At 37.3% G+C, this 24,898-nt stretch overlaps 1 long non-coding RNA gene across 1 annotated transcript; it reads left to right on the top strand.

Annotated features, from left to right (window-relative positions):
• Nucleotides 1-16,597: 16,597 nt before the first annotated feature.
• Nucleotides 16,598-24,526, top strand: LOC125164623 (uncharacterized). Its single transcript, XR_007151834.1, has 3 exons — nucleotides 16,598-16,730; nucleotides 20,311-20,410; nucleotides 24,170-24,526. It is a non-coding gene; the product is annotated as an uncharacterized LOC125164623 (long non-coding RNA).
• The last annotated feature ends 372 nt before the right edge of the window (nucleotides 24,527-24,898 follow it).

Genomic DNA, 24,898 nt, shown 5'->3' with positions numbered 1-24,898 from the left:
TTTTAATGTTTATTTATGTCAGAGAGAGAGAGAGAATGCACATGCACAAGTCGGGGAGGGGTAGAGAGAGAGAGAGGGAGAAAGAGAATCCCAAGCAGGCTTCACGCTGTCAGCACAGAGCCCCACCTGGGGCTCCAACCTGTGAGCCGTGAGATCATGACCTGAGCCGAAATCAAGAGTCAGACGCTTAACCAACTGAGTCAGCCAGGCACCCCATTTACATTATTCTTATATTTATTATTTTAATTGATCTTCACAATACCTCTATGAGATGGATAGGGAAATTATTATTATTTCACTTATTAACAAGGAAATGGAAGATCAGGTAAGTGAAATTTCTAATAAACGGAAATGTTAGTATTTAATTTTGCCAAGTATAACATTAAAAACAAGCCTATTGTCTCCTATTTTCTATATTTTTTAGATTAAGTGACATTTTTCTGTCTGGGAATAAGATGCTTGAAATCAGGGAAAATTCGCTTTTTGCAAAAACTCACTGCACTTGTTACTTTGCGTCATTCTAGTGAAAAGGTCATTATAGATTAGTAAAAAGTTTAAAATTCTTCCACAGTTACCATTCTGTGATTTATCTCATCAAGGAAATAGAAAATGTAAGCCTCTTTTTTTCCCCCTTACGTTTTGGGGGTACACATCTACTGGTTGTTGCCCTGACCATCCATGTGGAATAAATAGGAATTATTATAGAGTACTCAGAGAAATGTTGAAAACAAAGAGCTGAAAAATGTCTGAGGCTGACTCAGACCTAATATAAAGTATTTAAAGATTATTTAGAAAACTCATTATCAGCAAATTAATTTCTGAGGAACCATTTTTTGTAAAATGGCTTTTCCTTTACCCAGCATTCACAATACATTTTTCTTTTAAAACGACAGTTTTTTTTTTCAGCTTCCTGAAGCTATGGAAATCAGGCACATTCCAATACCACACAAAGGAAACCTAAGTAATCAGATGAGACATGTAGGGCCATGGGTCCTTCATTTACTTGAAACCTCAAGGCACAGAGCCACGTGCTAGCCAACACTCTACTAGCCAGAGGTTTCTCTAGTCCCACCATTGGCTTCATCAGTACTGTTATTGGCTTTGCCAGGCCTGCCATTGGCTTGACTCATTCAGTATCCGCTAAATCACGAAGCACAAGACAGGGGAAATAACACTGAACTGGGAGTTAAGGACCAGATTCTGCAACTGGCTCTGCCCTTCTCTACTGTGTATCTTCAAGTTAAAAAAGTTAGAAGATAAGAGTAGGTAATTTCTATTCCCTTGGTTCTAAAATTCCTTGGATTTTATGATTAGAGTTTTGCCAAGATGCCAGGATGCTAGGATGGCCCACTATTTAATTTTAGGCTCTAATCACCAGCCTGTTTTGCCCTTCCTTTTGTATCCCAGGCCTCAGCAACAATTTTGGGCCTGGCTCAGTGTCATCCATGGGGTTGCTGGGGAGCTGTGGGAATTTGTTGGGAGGCCCTTTGATGGACTAAATTGCTGCAGTTACTCTGTATCTCTGTTTTCCCCACTTTGTTTCCACCAATGGACAGATGTTGATACAGCATGACTTTTGCTCTGTCTCCCAATCAGATTCTAAACTGAACTGTGTCTAAAAAAGAAGGTGTGGCTGTCAGACTCTGCAGTTAACCTAATCAGGAGGAACTTGGAACACAGGTGTGGTATGAGGGCATCTTTCTACCATTTCCCACTATGACCTCTGCACCTCTGCTCAGACCTTGTCCCTCAAACACAACAGCCCATCACTTTGACGTCCTAATAAAGATGGATTTTTGGTATATTCCTTTGGGTGAAACTTTTTGACAAATTTGAACTCTCTTCTTTTCTACTTTACCCATGGTCCTAAACACACATGCATGTATACTTGTTCTTATGCATTCATGTAAGAACATTTTCTTCAGAAATATGACCATTTTTTTCTTTTGAATGTTTTTAATCTCATAAGCTAGAATATATATCTGTTATAGGATTTTAAGACAATATAAAGTGAATTTGTATGGGTGTGAAATTAGAATTCTTATGGATTTCTAATGTAATTCTATATTTTAATTTTATATTTGCTTTAAATGACATGGGCCTGTAATAGTTAATATCACTTATCGCTTGGAAGACTACTCTAACATCTACCTAACATGATAAAAATAAAGATTTGATCAAGTGACTAAAGGTGACAATAAAGTCTTTTGTGATAAGATGGGTATTCTTTTCCTTGCTTGACTTGTGTTAACTGAGGGATATGGAGTATTTTTTTCTTTTTTAATCAATTTAATTATATAAAATGTGTATAATTATGAGCAGCTTAGCTGGGAGTTGAGGTGCCTTCATAGGCTGCCGTAAGATAATGGACTGCATACTTAAGGGAAATGTCAAACTTCAAACATATACTCTCTCAGGAAATGATTTTAAGTTTAATATTTAATTTAAATGCCCTCCATCTGTTACCCCCAAATTTTATTTTTTTCTCTATTTTTTTAAAGGATGGGGAATATGGGGGAAAATGGGTTCTAAAATCAAGACAAGCAATTTGTTGAAAATGATTTCATGTAGTTTTAAACTATAATCATCCTATTCTCTGGTGTTTTCAAATACAACCCTTTTCCACATTTCAGAACATCTGTGGTTGTGTTCACATTCATAAGGACCAAAGGCATTTTGCACCAATTTGAAACCTACAACCTATGTGCTTTTTGAGGAGATACGGCTTCACGAATTTAGCTTTAGAGAGGGCCCACCCAAGTCGGCAAATAGTTGTAAGCATAGGTGAATGGTACCGTAAAAAAAAAAATAAATCCAGATTTGTAAAAAGAATTCTAGAGCCCCTTGGCCAGGGTCCTATAATCGATGTGAATCTCAAATAGTTTCCTGACTTTGCTTTTAAACATCAGTGGTAAGTTTTGGTTTTCTAATAGTGAGGTATTGAGAGTATTTGGCTATCCTTTCTTCCCAAATCTGGGATCTTTGTCCTACAGATGTTTTCAGTTGTGTTAATGGTGTTGAGTTGTGCGTGGGGTATGATGATGTAGAAACCCGGAGAATAGTTTGAGACCAGGCCAAACGTTGTTGCCTGTAGCTTACTGTGGGCCAAATTTGAACTCATGGTTCCAAAGGTTCAAAAGCTAGCACACTAGCTTCTTTTGGAAAATACCAGCTCCAGAATAATAAATCATTCTCAAAACAAAATTCAGTCATTTTGAAACATCAAATAATTCCTACATGAGCCCGCTCCCTTTTAAAAGTGGAAAGATGCTTAATGTGTCAACTCTCCAAAACTTGGGAAGCAAGATGCTTTTGCAGACTGGGGAAAATATGTTCTAATGAGGCAATATCCTAAAAACATTGTCAGTATAAAATCCACAGTTGAGAGACCTGGTAACGCATCCAGTATCTACAGGGAAGATGAAAAAAAATTTTGAGCCAAATAGTATTATATTTCTTCTGGGGTTTTCCTCTCTCCTGGTGTGGATGGGAGCTTGAGGTTTTATCATAAAGGGATAAAATGGCAAGAAATCATTTACTGGCTTGCAGTCATGGAGAAAAGGCATTCACATCTGTTTCTGGTATTTGTTGAAGAATATCTCCAGTTGATAATTTGGATTGGAAGCAAATTGGTTTGTTTTCATAGGTCCTTTTCTTCCAAGCTCAGATAAAACAAACCTATCTTGTGGGTGCAATGGTTTGCATTCTGAATTCTTGGTTTACGTGGCACAAAATCCCTCTATTATATTGCTAACACATTATCCATCTTTAAGTGAACAAACTAGCTAAGTTTTAGCAGGATTTATATTACATAAGCTCCCATGACTGACTACACATTGTGTGTGTGTGTGTGTGTGTGTGTGTGTGTGTGTTGTGTGTGTGAAATTAGAATTCTTATGGATTTCTAATGTAATTCTGTATTTTAATTTTATATTTGCTTTAAATGACATGGGCCTGTAATAGTTAATATAACTTATCGCTTGGAAGACTACTCTAACATTTACCTAACATGATAAAAATAAGGACTTGATCAAGTGATTAAAGGTGACAAAAAAGTATTTTGTGATAAGGTGGGTATTCTTTTCCTTGCTTGACTTCTGTTGACTGAGGAATATAGAGTATTTTTTTTCTTTTTTAATCAATCAGTAATGGATGAAGAGAATACCATATATAGATAAGTTTTTAAGGTCAAGGAAAGACAAAATTTCTCTCTTCACAGAGTTTAAAATACATTAAAAGGGGTCATATGCAGGAGCACCTGGATGGCTCAGTTGGTTAAGTGTCCAACTCTTGATATAGGCTCAGGTGATGATCTCAAGGTTCATGGGATTGAGCCCACATCAGGCTCCACATTGACAGTACAGAGTCTGCTTCAGATTCTCTCTCTCTTTCTCTCTTTGCCCCTCTCCCATTTGTACTTTCTCTGTCTCTCTCAAAATAAATAAATAAACATTAAAAAGGGGGTCATATGCAAAAGTAAATAAAGAAAAATTGAAGGTGCAGATGCATAAGCACATAAAAACATGAATACATGAATACATGTGCTGAATATGGCTGTTTATGAAGTTTGGTGAAAGGTTAAATGACTACAGCCAAGGAGAGGCAAACTAGGGAGGTGACAGGAAGTGATAGTTTTCAAGGAGCAAGAAAAAAAAATGAAGTCTGCACTACAGAAAGAGTAGGGCAATGTCTTAGATGAAAGATGCTTAATAAGCATCTAATTAATCACAAAAGTTATTTGTTCTTGCTTTTCCTTTATTTCTGCTGAAATCCAGCTGCAGTTTTCTCCTGAATAAAGTGTAGAGGGAAAATGTTTTCCAAAATTATTACAAAATTAAATGAAACTCTCCAATATGGCTCTGGTTCCTTCAATTCAATTTTTAACAAGAGATTCAAACTACTCTTTTGAAGTGACAGAACTTTTGAAAAATCTTTGCAAAGATAATTTTGGGGGAGTTATAATAAGAGGCGGAAAAATGTGAAATAGCTTTAGAAAAAATGTTGTCTCTTTGTCTTTTCCCAAGGCACAGCAATATAAACAAGTAGCAGATTTCCTGTATGGCCTAATGAGACATAAACACAGATAGTAAAAAAGAAATGAGCCCCAGAACACATTGTTGTTTTTTTGTTTTTTGTTTTTTTTTCAGTTATGAAACTGGTGACATTCATAGATCTATTGAGACATATTGTTTGGGATTAGTAGACTTTTATAGTTAAAAAAAAAATTTAAACAGCCTCAGCCGGGGTCAACCTGGTTTACTGACACCATTTTGCAGTTGTTTACCACCTTGGAGTAGTGTACTGACTTAGTCTAAGTTTTCCCCATAACTTCTACCTTCCCTATATCCCATATCTCAATGGGATACAGTCTTTTTCCTATTGCAAGAATTCATCCTTCATACAAAAATAAAATTTTTTTTCGATCTCCTAAATCTTACAATTTAAAGGACTGAACAGACATAAAACCAATAAAAAATAACAAAAAGTAAATTATGTTCAGAGAGTCCTATGGCAAAAGCCTATCTCTAGAAGAACTAATCAATCTTATTTTTTTGTAAAACAAACAAACAAACAAACAAAACCCAACAGAATAAAAGTTTTGGAGAAAACAACAACAACAAAAGCCTAAATGGACAAAACAACTACACTGTGGTTTAAAATCCAACATTACTGGGTTGAAAAAAAAGCTATTGGTGCTTTAAACAAATTTTAGTTGTTTCTGCTCTTCTCTACTTGTACCCCCAACCCGTGTGAATTATTTTATTATTTAGTATGCTTAAAAAGTTGATTGAGTCTAGAACCATTAATTAACTGATTATTTTTCATTACTTGGTATTTCAGAGAAAGAGGCAAGTCAAAAACAACAAACTGATGTCAGGAATTTCTTAGAAAGAAAGACACAAATTCAAAATATGCCCTGGGCTTAGTAAAATCATAGCATACAAGAGCTGGGAGTAATCACAAAAGTGGACAAACCCTAAAATGCACAGGCTTTGCAGTTGGATGAACTCAGGTTAAAATCCCAACTTTACCACTAGCTTGTTTGTGGCCATAGTCTAATTATTTAACCTTACTAGTTTGTAGTGAAAAAGAAATATAAACATGATTAAAATTCATAAATAAAATTAAAACATTAAGGATCTTTTTAAAAATAGAAAAGACTTTGGGCAGTGGATAGGTACTCTTTTAAAAAAAATGTTAACAGTTATCCACTTTTGAGAGGCAGAGAGACAGAACACAAGTCGGGGAGGGGCAGAAAGTGACGGAGACACAGAATCAGAAGCAGGCTTCAGGCTCTGAGATGTCAGCACAGAGGCCTGACTTGAACCCACAAACTGAAATCATGAGCTGAGCTAAGTTGGATGCTTAACTGACCGAGCCACCCAGGTGCCCCCTTAAGCCTCAAGTTATATATTCATCACTGTGATGCCTTATCCTCACAGAGTAGGGGTCTGAGGAGGTAAGCAATTAAGTAAAGATAGAACCCCATAGTCTCCAAGGCTGAGACCCAAGAGTTATAGCCATGTGGGTTCCTCCTTCCCGGAAGTTAATCACCAGAGTCCCTTACAGAAGAGAGGATCCACTGTGAAAGCTACATTGTATATGCTTTATCACCTGAAAATAGTGTTAAAAACATATAATAAAAATTGTGATAAAAACATGTTAAAACAAAATTGTTCCCGGATTCTTCATTTTTTGTTAGTAGAAATAAGACTGCAATACTTACTAATAAACCCATTTCAAAAGGTCAAAAATGCAGAGTTAGGGTGAATGTCAACAACCTGTCAGACTGGTCATACTCTTACAAATCAGTTCTCCTCTGAGTTATGATTTTAATGGTGAAATTCTTAAATTAAAAAAACATTATTAAATTATATTCCTTTTTATTGACTCTTTTATTTTAGAGAAACAGAATGCAAATAGGGGAGAAGGGCAGAGGGAGAGAGAGAGAGTCTTAAGCAGACTCCATGCTCAGCATGGAGCCTAATGAGAAGTTCAATCCCACGACCCTGGGATCATGACCTGAGACAAAATCAAGAGTCAAATGCTCAACTGACTGAGCCACCCAGGTGTGCCTTAAATTATATTCTTAGAGTTCAGAAAATATAAAATAGTATTGCAGTTGGAGGCTATTTCTTAAAAGGGCCTTATGGGAGCCTAAGGAAGAGACCACTCATCCATTTGTATTCTTTGCTTTTTCTTCAGAGTGATATTCATAAGATACAGTAAATGATATTTTCATCATTTATTCATTTATAGTGATAAATAATGTTTATTTATCTTAAAACTTTTGAAATCTGTTTCGTAAGGATGCATTTAAACAAATTTGAAATGGAGCAGGCCTACTGGTTTTAGCATTATGTTTTTTAATGTTTACTCATTTATTTTGAGAGAACAAGTGTGAGTGGAGGAGGGGCAGAGACAGAGAGAGAGAGAAAGAGAATCCCCAGCAGGTTCTACGCTCAGCACGAGGCCTGATGCGGGGATCAATCTCACGAACCATGAGACATAACCTGAACCGAAATCAAGAGTCCAATACTCAACCAGCTAAACACCCAGGTGCCTGGACTTCAGCATTGTTTTACCTGCAGCTGAGAAGTCACTGGCACATTGGGAAAAACAAAGACGTTGGGGTCTGCAGACCTGAGCCTGACATCCAGCTGCTTTACTCTGTGGTTATGGGATCTTGGGCAGGTTGTAACTTCTTTGACTATCAGTATTTCTGTCTGTAAAATGGGAATAAATGGAATGTTAGGATGTACTGATAAAGAGTTGTTTTATTTCAAGTGCCTGGCACTCAGTATATGCAGGTGTTTTTAATTATCTAAAAAATATCATCCACTCACTGAAATTCTTTGTGTGGAACACATGGAGATAGTCAATAAAAATGTCAAAGTTATAAGATGTCAGGGTATAATTTTAAAATAAAACAAATGTCTCTAAACTAATATTCTCTAATCCGATAGGTTTTAAACCTAGCTATTAGTGTAAATCAAAAGGAATTTCTCCCAAAGTGATTTTGTAAACTTTTCTCTAATACACTTGGTTTCTAAGAGAACTGAGCACAATGGATGAATCACATTCTTGTGGATGGAGCATATAACAAAGGGCAATTTCGAACTGGACTTAGAAAACTCCTGCACATTCAGAAGAGATACACTTTTCTTCCCTCTGAGTTCAACTGTTTCATTTTTTATTACTTTTTCCCTGTCAAGACCAAGGGTACATTTTAACCATTAAAAAGTATAAAACATTAAATTTAAAGATATAGTACAACTACCTTAAATATTTTTGAAATTTATAACCTGAGTCACTCAGAGAAGAGCGAAAATGGGTTTTACAATGTTTAAAAAAAAAAGTGGTGTTACCAATCCAAAATATTTGGGAAATGTTCCAGATTATGAAATATTCATGTATTACAACAATCTACTTAGGGCATGAAACTTAATTTTCGAAAATGACTGCACATAAAAACACATGTAAACAGAATTATGACTGCTCTTTTTGCTGACAGATACATTTATTGGGTTCACATAACTAATGTGGACCTTCTTCGTCAAGGGAGAAATTTTCTATAAGACTTCGTATAAAATGATTCTTCCACCATGGCTGGTCACTGGAGGCAGCATCCCTAATTATAGAAATGGTATTCTCTTCTGGGAACATGCAATACAGCAACTTTTCATCCCTAATTAGTGTAATGGGAGGGTCTAGGCAATGCCACTTTTCATAGTTCTTTTTAAATCTTTGGCTCATAAGTAAATTAGTCTGTTGTAGAAAAATCCCTACCGTCTCGTTGCTCTGGTAAAGATAACGATAGGAATAATAATTTAATAAAAATGAGGTGGAGGAGAAAAAAGAAGGAGGGGAAGAGAAGGAGGAAAAGGAAGAGGAGAAAAATTAAGGAAGAAGAGAAGGGGAAAAAGATGGCCCTTACTTTCACCCTGCGGACAAAAAATCTCAGAATATATGCTGCATGAAAATTGCCTGGGAACTACATTTTAAAATGCAGAGTTCTCCGTTGCACCTGCAGATATTCTGCTACAGCATGTCTGAAGTAAGGCTTAGGAATCTGCACTTATCTTACAATATAAGTCCCCAGGTCTGGAGATGTCCCTTGAGAAAGGCTGCTCTGCAGTTGTTTTTTTTTTAATTTTCTTTTTTTGAACGTTTATTTATTTTTGGGACAGAGAGAGACAGAGCATGAACGGGGGAGGGACAGAGAGAGAGGGAGACACAGAATCGGAAACAGGCTCCAGGCTCTGAGCCATCAGCCCAGAGCCTGACGCGGGGCTCGAACTCACGGACCGCGAGATCGTGACCTGGCTGAAGTCGGACGCTTAACCGACTGTGCCACCCAGGCGCCCCGATGTTCTGCAGTTTTGAACAATGAAAGGGTTATGTCTCAAGTCTACTCCTGGATGTAGCCACTGACAGCTGACCACACTTCTGGCTCTGCTGAAGGCCACCACTTACTTGATGACCATGGGCCCCCTGCCTTCCTGCATCCCTTCTCTTCGTGACATAGGTGCAAGGGGGCGTGTGGAGCTGCACACGCATTCTTTCACTGCCCACTCTTATGTCTGTTTTTCCTTGCCACTCAATGCTAATGTAGGAGGGCGTCTAAGACTTCAGTGAAGGGCTGGGGTCCACTAAGAGAAACAAATACACGGGGTATAAACACAAAGTTATATGGTTTGTAAGATGCCCAATAGCTCTTTTCCAAGAGGAGAGAACACCCATCAAAATTAACCCTCTCTCAAGTGTTCCCTTGTAGACAGACCCTGGTCCCTAGTGCCAGTCCTTCTTCAGACTTCCCTCCAAATGTCCCTGGACGCTTCTTAAGGGAATATCCACACCTCTCCCACAAAGATATTGTTGTCTGTTGACTCATTTCTCTCCCTTTATCTAGCACTCTCAAAGACACAGTGTCCCCAGAAGAACATTCTTAGTTTCTGAAATTGGAGTACAGCAGTTTAGCCTCATTGGCAAGGGGTGAATGAGTAAGAATAGTGGCTTCCTACAGCAGGATAGTGCAGTGTCAGCCTTGACACTTCGGGTCTTGGTTCCTTAAAAATGTCCCAAAGCAGTGATAGGTGCAGAATGATGGATTTGTCTAGTTATTTTGAACATGCATACACACCACAGACACCACACAGGCTCATGTACACACAGTTCACAAAGATAAGCACATTAATTCATATAGACATTGCAATCTAGACTCTAGAACCATCGGAAGAAAGAAAAAACAATCCCTGTAACCCACATGACCTGCATAAGATGGCCATCCACAGTGAAAATAAAATATGGGTATTGCCAGTCAGGTAATGCCAGTCCTGTCTTTGATATGATTTGATCAGGGGCATTAGAAGTGTGTAAGAGGGACACCTGGTTGGCTCAGTCAGTTAAGCGTCTGACTTCGGCTCAGGTTATGATCTCACGGTTCCTGAGTTTGAGCCCTGCATCAGGCTATGTGCTGACAGCTCAGAGCCTGGAGCCTGCTTCAGATTCTGTGTCTCCCCCTCTCTCTGCCCCTCCCCTGCTCATGTTTTGTCTCTCTCTAAAAAATAAAATAAAATAAAACATTAAAAAAAAGAAGTATGTAAGACTTGGCACTCATTACTGAGCCATCTACTCAGAGAGACTAATATACAGATACAATGGAAACTTACATCAGGGCACATTTCTCGGTTTGCCATGAGCAAAAGAGATGCAATTTGTGATCTTCCTGTGGAGAGCAGTCCCCTTGGGGGCTGAATTTTTGTTGGAGGTGTTTAGTTAATATTTCCAGTTCTAGTTACAAATTCTTTACATTTCTTTAGTGTTTTAGATTTTATAATTTTTACTCTAATATTATTTTTACATTAACATACAGTAAAATTGACCTTTAGTTTTTGTTTAAAGTCCTATGAATTTTAACACACGTATATATTTGTGTAACTGTCAACACAACAGGATTCAGAGCAGTTCCATTACCCCCCAAGTCACCTCACGCTGCCCTTTTGTAATCACATCCTCCTCCTCACCTAACCCCTGGCCGTCACTGATCCGTTCTCTGTCATATAATTTTGTCTTTTTGAGAATGTCACACAAATGGAAGATGTAGTGTGTGCTCTTTTGAGATTGGCTCTTTCACTAACAACATGCTTGGAGATTGATCCGACTTTCTGCAAGTCTCAGTGATTTGCTTTTTTACTGCTGAATCGTACTCCATTGTATGGACGTACCACTTATGAAGGATGTTTGAGTCATTTCTACATTTTAACTATTATGAATAGAGCTGCCATAAACATTCATATACAGGTTTTTGTTTGAACACAAATTTTCATTTCTTTTAAGTAAATATGTAGGTGTAGGATTGCTGGGTGATAGGGTATATGTTTAAATTTATAAGAAACTGCCAGTGGTTTCCCAGATAGCTCTACATTATGTGTTCCCAGCAGCATCTCTGAGAGTCCCATACTTGCCTCGTCAGCTCTAGATACCAGCAGAATTCGTCACATTACCACCTCTAATAGGTATATTAGAAGTATCTAACCTATCTAGTGATCTAATCTCTGTAGCTAGGGGTATATTAGTAGTATCTCACTGTCATTTTAATTTCCCTAGTGCCTGAAGGTATCATTCTTTCCTCCTTTTGAATATATCTTTCATTGCAAATCTTGCCTTTTCTGTTTCAAGAACACCACTCAAGAGTGAGTGAGGTGTTGGACGTGGAGGGATGAATTAAGGGATGTAGGCAGAGTTCCTACCCTCAGGAAACTCACAACATGGTGGTAGGTCTAAATGCTGATCATGATAGCACACAGATATGTACATGTAATCAATGTAAATGAAGACCAAAATTCTGAAAAGATGACTAAATAATTGTAAGATTTTTCCCATAGGGTTAAAAAACAATGACCCTTCTTTCTGCTGTCCATTACACATATGTGTATTTTTTGTTATTTATAGATGATAATGAAAGAAAGTGTTATGAGAGGAAGGTGAGATAGAAAGGGAAAGAGAGAGAGGAAGAAAAAAGAGGGAGAGAGAGACCTTGCCTAAATTAAAAAGCACGTGGAAAGTATATTTTCATTACATTAAAAAATTATTTGCAAATAATTTTAGGTAAAACTCTGTTGAATAGGAAACCTCAACCATTAAAATTGGGTTAGTCTTAAGCCCAAAGGAAATAGACTTATTTTAAAAGATGTCAAGCCATGTCCAAGCTGTGTGACCTAATGCCAATCAGTCTCTGAGAGTTCTTCTTTTATATGTAAAAAGAGAAAAATGAAAATAATCAGAATGTTTATTGCTGCCTGCCTGTACAAGAATACCCCACCTAATGAACGCTATGTTAGAATCACCATGTACATACGTTGCATGCACATATACGTACCGTCATGTACACACCCCAGCTAAGGGCTCACTTTTCTGATACTATCCTAGTGGTGGCTTTCGTGACACCTCCTTTCTTTCTGCCACTCCTTCACCTTGTGCCTTTCTCTTGGCCAATCAATCCCATTACCAACCCTGTGGTTCATTACCAGCTCTGCCCCTCAAATAAGCACACGTCCAAGGTTGGCCCCACTAATACTGCTCTCAGGTTTCTGTCCTGGACTCATACCCATGCTCCTTTTTGTCCAGTTCCTGCTCCCTCTATGCCTTACCCCAGAGAGCTTGGAATTGTATGGGAAATAACAGTAGAAAAAAAGAATGGAGGAAAGGAAAAATGTCAAGCTACTATCTGTTGTTATCATAATTTCTTCTCCTTACCCCCTTTCCCAATGTGTGGCTCCTGCCCCTTATCAGCCCTGGTCCTCGTAAGAATAGCTAACCTGCATCTTCACCCTACTGCTTCCGTCAGAGCTCCAAGCCTGAGTCTTCCCACAATGTAACTAACATTAGTTGTTAGGGGAATGGGCAGTGGTGGATAATGCTGACTTGGAGTGGTGATAGGACTTGGGAATCAATGGGGCCAGAAAGGAAATCAAATAGAAAGAAAAGCTATGTTTTTTCATAATCTCCTGGACTTCCTTTCAATGTATGTATTTTCTCTCATTCCCTTCAGACCCAACCTCTATTCTTCTGTAGGCCTACAGAGATGACCAGTCCTATGCTCACGGTGTGTAAACCAGCTACCTTGTCCTCGTTCTAAATGACATGTCCTAGGTAGTCATTTCTTGCTATATCCTGAACACCAAACAGAGTTCCTGGCACATGAATGTTTGTTGAGTAAGAGAACAAACAAATGAATGACCCGAGACTTGAAGTACCTAAATTCTTAACTTACCTGCTTACCAAGAGTGCCAGACCATGCTGTGGGACTGCTGTCAGGGTGAGTTGTCCCTGAAATCCTCAGTTGAAGTTATGATCCCAATAGTCCAGAGAAATCCTGTTGTTCTTGGAAGCTAGGCTTTGAAAAACCCAGACTTACTCAACACATGTAAGATCAATGTTTCTGACCCCAAGATTATAAGAACTGCTATACTGGTGTTGGTGTCTGTCAGGAAACTTCTCCTGCTGATAAATTCTCCTCCAGACCAAAACTGTTCATCAGGCGGTTAACTGGGGAGGGACTTCACTCTCTTCCATTTCTATTCCATGCTGCTGTTTGACAAATTTGGCAAGATCTCATGCCAAAGAATCTCCGTATCTTCTCTTCTGCATATCAGCATTTTAACAATATCCATCCTGTTATCTCAAAGTTCTTTGTATTCTCAGCTTTCACTAAAGCCACAGTCTAGTAAAGAATGCTTTGTTAATGTGTTCCAGAAACTATTCTGCCTAAGGTCACCAATGATCTTTCATAATATCAGAATCGCTTTCTGTTATTTTTTCCAGCCCTACTTTATGATTTTTTAAACTAAGGTATAATTTACCTACGGTGAAATCTGCAGAACTTAAGCAAATGGTTGGATCAAATTTGACACATACAAGGGTAACTTACATCCTATCAAGATATAGAATGGTTATCATTTCAGAAAGTTCCATTGTGCCCCTCTCAGTCAATCTCCCTTGCAGAAGTAACCACGGTTCTGTTCTTTATCATCATTGATTGGTCTTTATTACCTGTTTTAGAACTTGATATAAACAGAATCATATACCACATATATTTTTTTTGTGCCTGGCTTCTTTTACTCAGTATTCGTGTTTGAGATTTAATATTTATGGAATACTCAGTAGTCCATTCCTTTTGTTGCTAAGGAATACTCCATAATACGAACATTCCACAGTTTATTAATTCTCCTGTTGATAGACACCTGGGCATACAGTTTTTCACAGTTATTCAAAGCTGGTATGAGAATTTATTTAGAAGGCTCTCTATGGACATATGTTTTCATTTTTCTTGATAAACAACTAGGAGTAGAATGCTGGGTCATAAGATAGATGTATATTTCACTGCTCAAGAAACTGGCAAACAGTTTTGCAAAGCAGTTTTAACATTTTACCCCCAAACTAGCAATATAGAAGAGTTCCAGATGGTCTGCATATTCACTAAAATTTAGTATTGTCAGTCTTTTTCAAGCTGCTATTACTTGATGCAAAATGCTATCTTGTCATTTGAATTTATGGTTTTCTGACAAGTAATGATGTTGATCCCATTTTCACATACTTACTAGATATATGTGTATCTTTTTTGTTAGAGTCTTTCCTTTTATCCTTTTTTTCTTTTTAAACAAGACTTTATTATGGGTGAAGGGAATGGCAGATATAGACTTCTAGTTATGGAATGATTAAGTCATGGGAAAAAAAGGCACAGCATAAGGAATAAGGTCAATGATATTGTAGTAGTGTATGATGACAGATGGCAGCTACATTGTGGTGAGCACAGAATAATGTGTAAACTTATAGAACCACTATGTTGTATACTTGAAATTAATATACATTGTGTATCAAATATACTCAAATAAAAATAAATTTAAAAAACAAATAAATAAAATAGGCTTTTTTTTCCTATTTTTTTTTAAATTCTTTTTTTTAATTGTTGAGTTTAGTTCTTTATGTATTCTGGATACAACTCTTCTGTCAGATATGTGCTACAAAATTTTCTCCAACTCAGTGGTTTTGTGGTTTCTTTTAATAAGCAAAAGTTTTAAATTTTGATAAACTCAAATTTAGCAATCTTATCTTGTATATTTAGTGCTTTCTGTATTCTTTTTAAGAAATTTTCACTGATTCCTAAGGCCATGAATATAATTTCCATTATAATCCTAGCTCTTTCATGTAAGTTTATGATCCATTTTTTGATTAATTTTGTGTATGGTGTGAGGAAAGGATAAAGTTACTTTTCCATGTAAATATTCCGGTGTTCCTGTACCATTTGTTGAAAATTAACCTTTTTTCTTTGAATTGCTTTGGTAACTTTGTCAAAAATAATTTCACCCAATATGTATTGGATACTCTTCTGTCTTCTTTATTCTGTTCTATTGGTCTACTTATCTGTCCTTTCAATACCACACTGTCTTGATTACTGCAGCTTTATCCTAGGTCTAGAAACCATGCAGTATAGGTCTTCTGACTGTTCTTTTTCAGTTTTGTTTGTAAATTCTAATTCCTTTACATTTCTATAATTAGATTCGAGTTGTCACTTTCTTTAAAAAAAGCTACTTAGATTTTGATTGGGATTGCATTAGATCTATAGATCAATTTGGGGAGAATTGATCTTAACAATATTGACTCTTCCATTCCATGAACAGAGTGTATGCTATGGAGTCAACTGTGTCCCCAGTAAGATATGTTGGAGTTCTAACTCCAGTACCTTAGAATATATATAACCTTGTTCGGAAATAGGGTCATTGCAGGTGTTATCACTTAAGATGAGATCACATTGGAGTGGAGAAAAACTTTAATCCAAGATATAACTGGTGTCCTTGTAAGAAAGGGGAAACAGATACATGAGGCTCTGTGTGATGACAGGCAAAAATTAAAGTGCTACATTTGCAAGTCAAAGAATGCCAACGATTGTTGGCAAACTACCATAAGTTAGGAAGAGGCAAGAAAAGATTCTCTCCTGCAGATTTCAAGGGAAGCATGCAAGCACTTTGATTATAGACTTCTGGCCTCCAGAACTGTGAGACAATAAATTTCTGTTTAAATATTCTTAGAATGTTTATCTTCTCCTTTATTTTCTACTCCCTTCTTCAAACCCCATTCATTTTCCCTTTTTATGCTATCAATTTTTATTTAGACAACACTTAGTTTAAATAATTTATTTGATTATCATTGCCTCTTGATTTTTCTTCCTCCACTTGATATTCTAGTTGGCAATTTGTTATTCAGTTACGTCCATGATGCTATTCATCTGATCTATCATGTTTTTAAACTACAAATTTAACAATTTTATTTTCATTTTTTTAAATTGTTAATTCTTTCTTCTTAGGTCAAAGTAATATCTTCTCTTTCCTCTTGAAAAATATTAATTATATTTATTTAAAGTCCAATTCTGGATTCTCTGTTAACTGAGGTATAAATTCTCCTGTTTGGTTCTTTCTTTTATAGTATCGATCATAAAATGATAAACCACATATACATAATTATGGGGCCAACAAGTGTGTCCAATATGTATGTTTTCCTTACCATTATTTTCTATTCCACAGATCTGTTTGGTGATATCAACATTCTCCGTTTATCACAGGTTCTTGCAGGTCTTCTGTTACACTCTATAATTCCTCCACAGAAGGCAGGCATTGCTGAGGCGAAATTAGAGGGGAGATGACACTTCTCCATCTCCCTGGAAATAACAGGTACAATTGCCCGTGAAACATGCTTTATCAAACAGTGCTGGACTAAGGTGAAAGTATATTTTGTTTATAGTTAAATTTCTGGTTCAGTGCTTTTTACAAACTATTTCATAATGGAAAACAAATGTGTTTTAAATGTGAAACAAAGGGAAAATTACAAACTATTGCCCTAATTAAAGAATGGTTATCAAACATGTGGTGTTTTTCATCATACATAAATCTAAAAGATACCTTACTGAGTTGTGTTTATTTGTCCTCGAATATCTTGGGTGAATTTGTCTGTGACCAATAATAAACAAATATGTGTATGACTAGAGCGAGGTACCAACTTTCTCCCCCAGCCTTTTAAACATAATAATAATCATGATCTCTTCTCATTAATAATTCCTACAAACTTCAAGTGTAGACTAAGATTTTGTTTCACTTCATCAGAGTTTTTCTACACATAGAATGGTGTTTGAAGTTCATTGCCTTCCACGTTGATGTGGGAACAAGGTACAAAGAACAAAGTGGAGCTCACCACAGAACTTGGGATACCTTCCATTGTAGGACCAGACACATTCTAATCACCCTACAGAGAGCTCTGCACACTGTAGGCAGAGCTTGAAGGGCAATATACTACAAACACAACCAGCTGCTGTAGGACAGTACAATGATCAAAATATGAGAAATAGACTTTTTTGTTTCTCTTAAGAGTATAATATCACTAAATATTTGACCTGGATATAGAAAGAAATCAGAGGAATTGTATTCCTATTTAAGCTACTAAATAAATGATACATATTAGAAAACTGGCTTACAGCTATAAATTATTGATCATCCTATCTATCCATGTCTAAACTAAATAGCTACTAAACTAAATATTATGACATGTCCTTTCAGGAAATGTTATAGCCTTTGACTGCTAGAATAGCTTTCTAATTCTCTTGCTCTGATTGTCGATCAGTAGTTTGTTACATGGACTGATGCTGCTTAGTTATAAAACAAGAAGGTTTCTTTCAGCTTGGGCAATTCATTTGTTAATTCTTCCACAAAAATTTATTAAGTGTGTAATATGTTCTGAACATTGTATTAGTCACTTGGGATTCAATGGTGAACAATGTAGAAATGGAGCTTGTAGTCTAGCTCCTCAAATGAAGTCAATTAGTGGCTATTTTCTGGATCAGAAGTTACACTGTGGCAATTTTTAGTGATAAATACTGTTATCTAACACTTGAATTATTAAGGTCCAATTTATTATTTCTGTTATTATTAATTTATACCGCACCTTATTGGAAAGAATCTTCCTTATATTACCTCATTTAATTCTTCCAACAACCTTATGAGATAGGTGTCTTTCTTCACTTTTAGCTGCTTGAGAGACAGATGGAAGGTTAAAGGGTTACGTATTTTGCCCAGGGTCAGTTAGTGAGTGAAGAGTTCAAACCCAGGTCAGCTTCACTCTGATGTTTAAAAACCATAGGCTATAGGAGCACCTCAGTGGCTCAGTTGGTTAGGCAACTGACTCCTGATTTCAGTTCAGGTCATATCACTGTTATGAGATCGATCCCCAGGTGCGCTGAACATGGAGCCTGCTTGGGATTCTCTCCTTCTCTCTCTGCCCCTCCTCTGCTCACGTGCCTGCTCGCTCTCTTTCTCTCTAAATAAATAAATAAACATTTAACAAAATAAGATAAAAACTATAGACTATAATGGTCTTTAAAATAAGGAGCATAATTTGCAAGACTTTCAAGTCACATGGTATCCAGCATCTTATTACAACTGAGCATGACTAAGATGTGCAAGGGAAAAAAAAAGTTTCACAGGATTTCATTTTCTATCATTTTCAGAATTTCATCCTGACTATCAGGATCCAACAGTAGGCAGACTGGAAAGAGATACGTAGCACCATGGCACACATTTTCCTTTCTGAAGTATCTGATAAAACTTTGACTGCTTTGGGTCCATTTCTGTTTTGAATATTTTGCTGATGGGCGGTGTATAAAAAAGATGTTTAGCAGAACACATGTAATGGATGCCACACTCTCACGGGTGTTCCTGTTAGTCACTGTCATGGGCTCTGTCCTTTCCTCTTCCCTAGCTGCTGGGTCTGCCTCAGATCTCCACACTGCACAAAGTCTCAACACGGCCTGCAAAGTGTCTTCATTCATGTGTTTAAATGTTTATTTTAATTTTTTAAAATACTTATTTATTTTTCAGAGAGAGGGAGAGAGAGAGAGCCCAGAGAAGGGGCAGAGAGAGAAGGAGACACAGAATCTGAAATAGGCTCCAGGCTCCAAGCTGTCAGCATAGAGCCTGACACAGCTCCATGGACCGTGAGATCGTGACGTGAGCCAAAGTTGGACACTTAACCAACTGAGCCACCCAGTCACCCCCATGTGTTTAAATATGAAGAGGGGCACCTGGGCGGCTCAGTTGGGTAAGCATCTGACTCTGAATTTTGGCTCAGGTCATGATCCCACAGTTTGTCAGATTGAGCCCTAAGTTGGGCTCTGCACTGATAGCATGGAGCCTGCTTGGGATTCTCTCTCTCTCCCTCTCTGCCCCTCTCCCACTTGCACTCTCTCTCTCAAAATAAACGAACTTTAAAAAAATTTCAAAAAGGTTAGGAGGTTAAGTGTAAATGAGGTTGAAGAAAACAATCCCTTGCCCCCCATTTCTGAATATGGAGGTAGATTAAACCATTGTCAAAGTTATAAAATCACTGAGAGTTTACGAAAGAGAGCTGCTAAGGAGAACCTACGTTCAAGACGATTTCATGATAACTTGTTCTAAAGACCAATCTGAGACATGAAGATTCTCTGAAAACCTAACCTATGTAATGTACATATACTCTGCGTACAGCAAGGCAATATATTTATTGACTAAAATATTGTTTTGAAACTCCTATGCCTAATTTTTTTCCTCTGCTGTTACAATCTTTACCTTTGAACAAATAGCACACGATTGTGAAGTAATACTATTCTAAGTATAAAATTTGCTTAAAATGTGAATGTACATGGTAAGATCTATTTGAGCAGCTAACAAGTAAATATGGAAGACATAAATTTGCTTCTTTAATCCAATGAACGTCACACATGTTGCTATCTCATGAGCAGGCTATACATTTGGTGGTGTGATCACCTTATTTTCTGGAGGAAAAAACAGAATCATCTCTTTGCTAAGCAAATGTGACACGCTGTTAAATGGAAGACTCATAGCCACGCTGACAATACCCTCACATTCTGCACTGAGACTTCAATCATAATGTCTTTTCAACACAGAAATTTTCTCAGGAACTGGGAAATCTGTGCCATTCTCTAAGACCCTCCTATACTTACAGGTACAGGACAGGTAATGGAAATCCCAGTCGAAATTTTACATACGATTGTTTCCTTCTTTGATATTCTGTTTCCTCCCTGTTCTTTTCTTATTACTACTGTGGAATCTCTGTGAGCTTGAGGCCAAGATGGTTTTTGGGTTTTTTTTAAGGTTGGTGCCTGGCAGAGTATCTATCATGTACCAGAAGCTTAATAAATATCTGTTGAATCAATGAATACATTAAGACAAAGGAACTGATAAAATATTTTTTGTCCTGTCTTAGTTTAAAAGATTCCACACAGGAATAAAAGATGCAGCGTGGAGAATGTGGCCAAAGGTATCGTAACAGTGTTCTGTGATGGCAGATGGTCGCTACCCTTGTGGTAAGCATAGCATAACAGCATAAGGTATACTCTACAGCCATTGAGTCACTATGTTGTACACCTGAAACTAATGTAACGTTATGTGTCAACCATACTCCAATAAAAAAAAAAAAGATTCTGCAGCATGGGAGCTATTAGGAAGAGTTATTGAGTGCATGTCAAGCACCATGCCACCCACTTGCATACATCATCTAATTCAATCGTTACAACAGCTGAAAAAGTACTTATTCTTGTCTCTGTTTTACAGACAGGGAAAAAGGTTGTGATAGATCACAAAGCTAGAAAAAGACTAGATCCATTCTTCTTACTGAGGTCTGTCTGAGTACTGAGACCATGCTGACCCTCACGCGGTATGGTCTCCCGCATGTTTGATCAAGAGGTTTCTGAGGGTTTTAACAAGATGGGAGAAATACTAATGTTGATTTAAAATCTAAAACATCAAGAGTCAAAACTAGTCCAGAGAATTCAGGAGGTATGATCACCGGACTTCTGACCCACCTGGTGAACTATGGTTTGCCTAATTTTCTTTCAACTATCCTAATCTCTCACGCTACACCCAACATCCTCCTTTACCTGTCAGTCAAGGAAACATAACCCTGCATTTTGCAGAGATATTCCCAGTGTGTGTCTATTTTCCTGGTGAGATTGAAATAGCACCCTCTTTCAGTCTCGAAAGTGTTGCTTGTTAAATGGCACATCTCACCATCCTACCTTTCAAGGGTCTCTTGGCCTCTACCTTCTTAGGATCCATTGTGGTTATGTTGTTTGGGGCCTAAACTATGGTTTCACTTGCGAGGAACGTTGGCCTACCTCACACTCTTTATCAGAACTTCAGGCTTTACTCTCTGCTGCCAGCACTTCTATTCCATGCTCTGCTTGACTTAAAATTTCACCCCTCACAGGGAACACAGGTATAACTTTAAATGGAACTTCTTATATACACAGAATTTTTAAAAAAACCCAAGTAAGTTGGCCCTTCTATTTACACTAGGTTTTAGTGGCTGCCTTAATCTGCTTTAACATGAAAGCCGCTTTGAACTTGTCTCCAATTTTCAGCAATTCTGGGTTTTCTGCACCTATTACTAAAGCTTCATGAACCGTTGTTCACTTTTAGGGAAGACAGCTACTTTTTCTCTCTTCCAATATCGTCCCTTCCTTGGAGCTCCTTTTGTTTTAGGCTTTCCATTATCTTATAAATACCCTTAACAAATATTAGGTTGAGTCCTGGTAAATTCAGCTTAGAATGAAGTGTTACCCCATTTCTAGAAAGACAAATCAGATCAGCATGTCTCATTTGTGTTTGTGCCTCCTTCCCATTGATGTTTATTATACTCCTTTCTGCCAGAGTTTGGTTCAATTTTAAGTGACTCAAATGAACAAGTTTCTATCACAATGTCTTGTGACATAGCAACTCATATGAGTTGCTTTTATTATTTTACTCAGTGTCTTCCAGAAAATCTAAGTAAGGCAGTTAATTGGTTAGAATTTCAGAAAAGTCTCATCAAAATAAAAATGTCTTTATTATTTTTAAGAGAAAATTATGCATCCAGTGATACAATTAGTTTTCAAAAGGGAATTTATTGTTGTATGGAATAAAACTGTAATGCATTTATACTTAAAAACATTAATTTTTAAAATATAACCAAACTTCTCTGTCACTTCAAAGGACATATTGTTTTCCTTATTGGAAGTCTTACAGTTATCATCACAAATAACAATGATCCAAAGAATTCTTTTTATCATAAATTTGCTAGTATTTTTCTCTTCCTTTCCCTGAGACAAATTTGAGGATTTTTAAAATTAAATTAATGCTTTTTAACTGAAGTCACTTCTTCAAGATGGATTTTAAATTTTCTTCTGTTTTTTAAAATCCATCTATGCTTTTTAAAAAAGAAACAAGGCAAAGTGTTATTCTACTCAAGTTTCCCTGCTCCAGTAAGATGGTTCAGAGACAAATGCAAAAAGAGAAGACATGAAGGAGAGAGAGGAGTTGGTACAGATTAAAAAGGTGGCGTTAAGTCTAAATTCTGGGCCTCCTTCCTACTACTACAAATTCAGAAGTATGCCCCTTACTGTTTGTTAACTGTAAAACAATTAATAATCAGTATAGTCTAGGTCAACAGTTTTCCAACATGGCCAGAATCACCCAGGAACTTGTTAGAAACATAGATTTGTAGCCCTCATCCTAGATGAATTGAAACAGAAACTCTAGCAAGTACGGCTTAGGAAACCTTGTTGCAACAAACACCCCAGGTGATTCTGATGCACCTAAAGTTTGAGGACTGTCGTTCCAGAGTAAAGCTTCCAAACTAGGTGTTATAGACAGGCAAGAGCATTAAAAATAACTGCTGTTCTCAAAGAACTTACAATCTGGTTGGAGAAAAATGCCAGCTGGGTGGAAAGGTCATTCATAATTCCAGCACAGCTAAATGCTAACTACCAGTCTGCACAGAACCATAGATAGAGAGATCCTGTCTGTCTGGGTGTTTGGAAAGGTGAGTTTTGACATGGGCTTTTTGTGGCTGAGATACCTAGCTATTCACAAAATCCTGTTTCCCTTCTTCCTTTGCACATAAGAGGGCCACATTCCCAGTTTCCTTTACTGTTGTATGTGACCAAAAGACCATTTTTTTCTCAGTGTAATATGAGCAAAGTTATATGTGCTATTTCTGATCCACAACTTTTCAGAAGTGGGTGTTTTCTGTCTATGAGCTCCCTCTTTATCTTTCTGTAGGCTGCAACAAGTGGAAATGCCAAGACTTTAGGAATGGTGGATTCTTACCATGGAAGAAGTCTGGTTTCTTGATTTATTACATATTTGGACCATTAAGTGCATAAAAAGTAAACCTCCAAGAAGTTTAAGAAACTATATATTTTGAGTCTATGTAATACAGAAGCTTAGTCTACCCTAACTAATAGGTAGGATTATACTACCATACCAGAGTAAAAAAAAAATGTGCTATTTCACTGAGAAAGAAAATATTAGTAAAATTATGGAGATATAACCAGGGGCGGCCAGTAGGAGCAGCTATATCATCAGTGTGGGCCTGAGTGGACAAAATGACTGGTTTTAGAGGATGGGTCAGGGAGGATTGAGCAGATCCTGAAATGCTTTATAAATTAGGATGCTTTGGTTGCAAGTGACAGAGGACTGAAATTGAATTTTTTTAAAAAGGCAGTTCATGTAAAAAATCAAGGAACTCTGAAGAATCAGGCTTAATAAGTCTTTGTGTAATGAAGTCTCTTGTCCCTTTGCTCACCCTCAGGCTTGAAACAAGAAGGCTCTAGCAGTGCCAGGTAAAATCCAGATCTAATAGCATCTAGCGGGAAAATAAGGTCATTTCCTCCATGACCAGTATTTCAAAGTGAGGAAATTTTTTTTAGAATCCTATTCTCACATGTATAGACTTCTCATATGCCATCAGGATTCTTTCCCATGCACCCATTTCTAAACAATCATTGGCAAAAAGAAATGAGGTCATTGTATGCACCTTAGATAACAAGGTCTCAATCCTGTTTCCATGTGGGGCCCTCCCAGAAAGTTTTTGTAAAAAGCTGATGCTCAACAACAGAGAAACAATTAATTGGTCTGGCTTTGGCCTTGGTATTTTTCAAAATCTCCCTAAAATATTCTAATGCACAGCCAGAATTGAGAAATGCTAACTCAGATGGATAGAGATGGAATAGATATTGAGAAGTAAATGACAAAGAACGCTATAAATGCCTCATTTTAGTTTTAATTTTCACCTTATTTCCTAGGCTGAGGGAAGCCATGAGAGGTTTCTGGCCAGAGACTGGGGCTGTGTAACCAAAAGGTAACTCTGTGAGCTCTGGCCTCACTGCCTAGCAGAGCGTCGGTTCAAGCCCTCAGGAGGTCTTCAGTCATCTGTTGGATGGATGAATGGATGGAGGATGGTGGAGACCAGGACACTGGTTTGAAGATGCAGCCCTTGCATCCACAAAGCACATGAAGCAGAACAGGTGGAAGAACCACCAAGTATTCTGTTTTTATGTTCATTATAAACAAACCTATGACTACTTTGGAAATCTGATACATAAATAGATATTTCACTTTTTAGATAATTGTTTTAGGTCCTTAAATGCAGATTCTGAGTCTTTTTGATCTACAGGCTTATGTTATTTTATTGTGCTTTGTGTATATTGCATATTTTACAAATTAAAGGTTTGTGGCAATCCTATGTTGAGGACCTTATCAGCGCCTTTTTTCCAATGGCATTTGCTTACTCATGTCTTTCTGTCACATTTCAGTAATTCTCAAAATATTGTAAACCTTTTCATTATTATTATATTTGTTAGGGTGATCAGCAATCAGTGATCTTTGATGTTGCTATTGTCATTGTTTTGGGGTGCCATGACTCATGCTCATATGAGACAGTGAACTTAATAAATGTGTGTGTTCTGACTGCTCCAGTGACCAGCCATTGTCCCCATACCTCTCCCTCTCCTCAGGCCTTCCTATTTTCTGAG

This window comes from Prionailurus viverrinus, chromosome B1 (assembly GCF_022837055.1).
Source record: "Prionailurus viverrinus isolate Anna chromosome B1, UM_Priviv_1.0, whole genome shotgun sequence".
NCBI lineage: Eukaryota > Metazoa > Chordata > Mammalia > Carnivora > Felidae > Prionailurus > Prionailurus viverrinus.
This window is presented reverse-complemented; position numbering and strand designations above follow the sequence as displayed.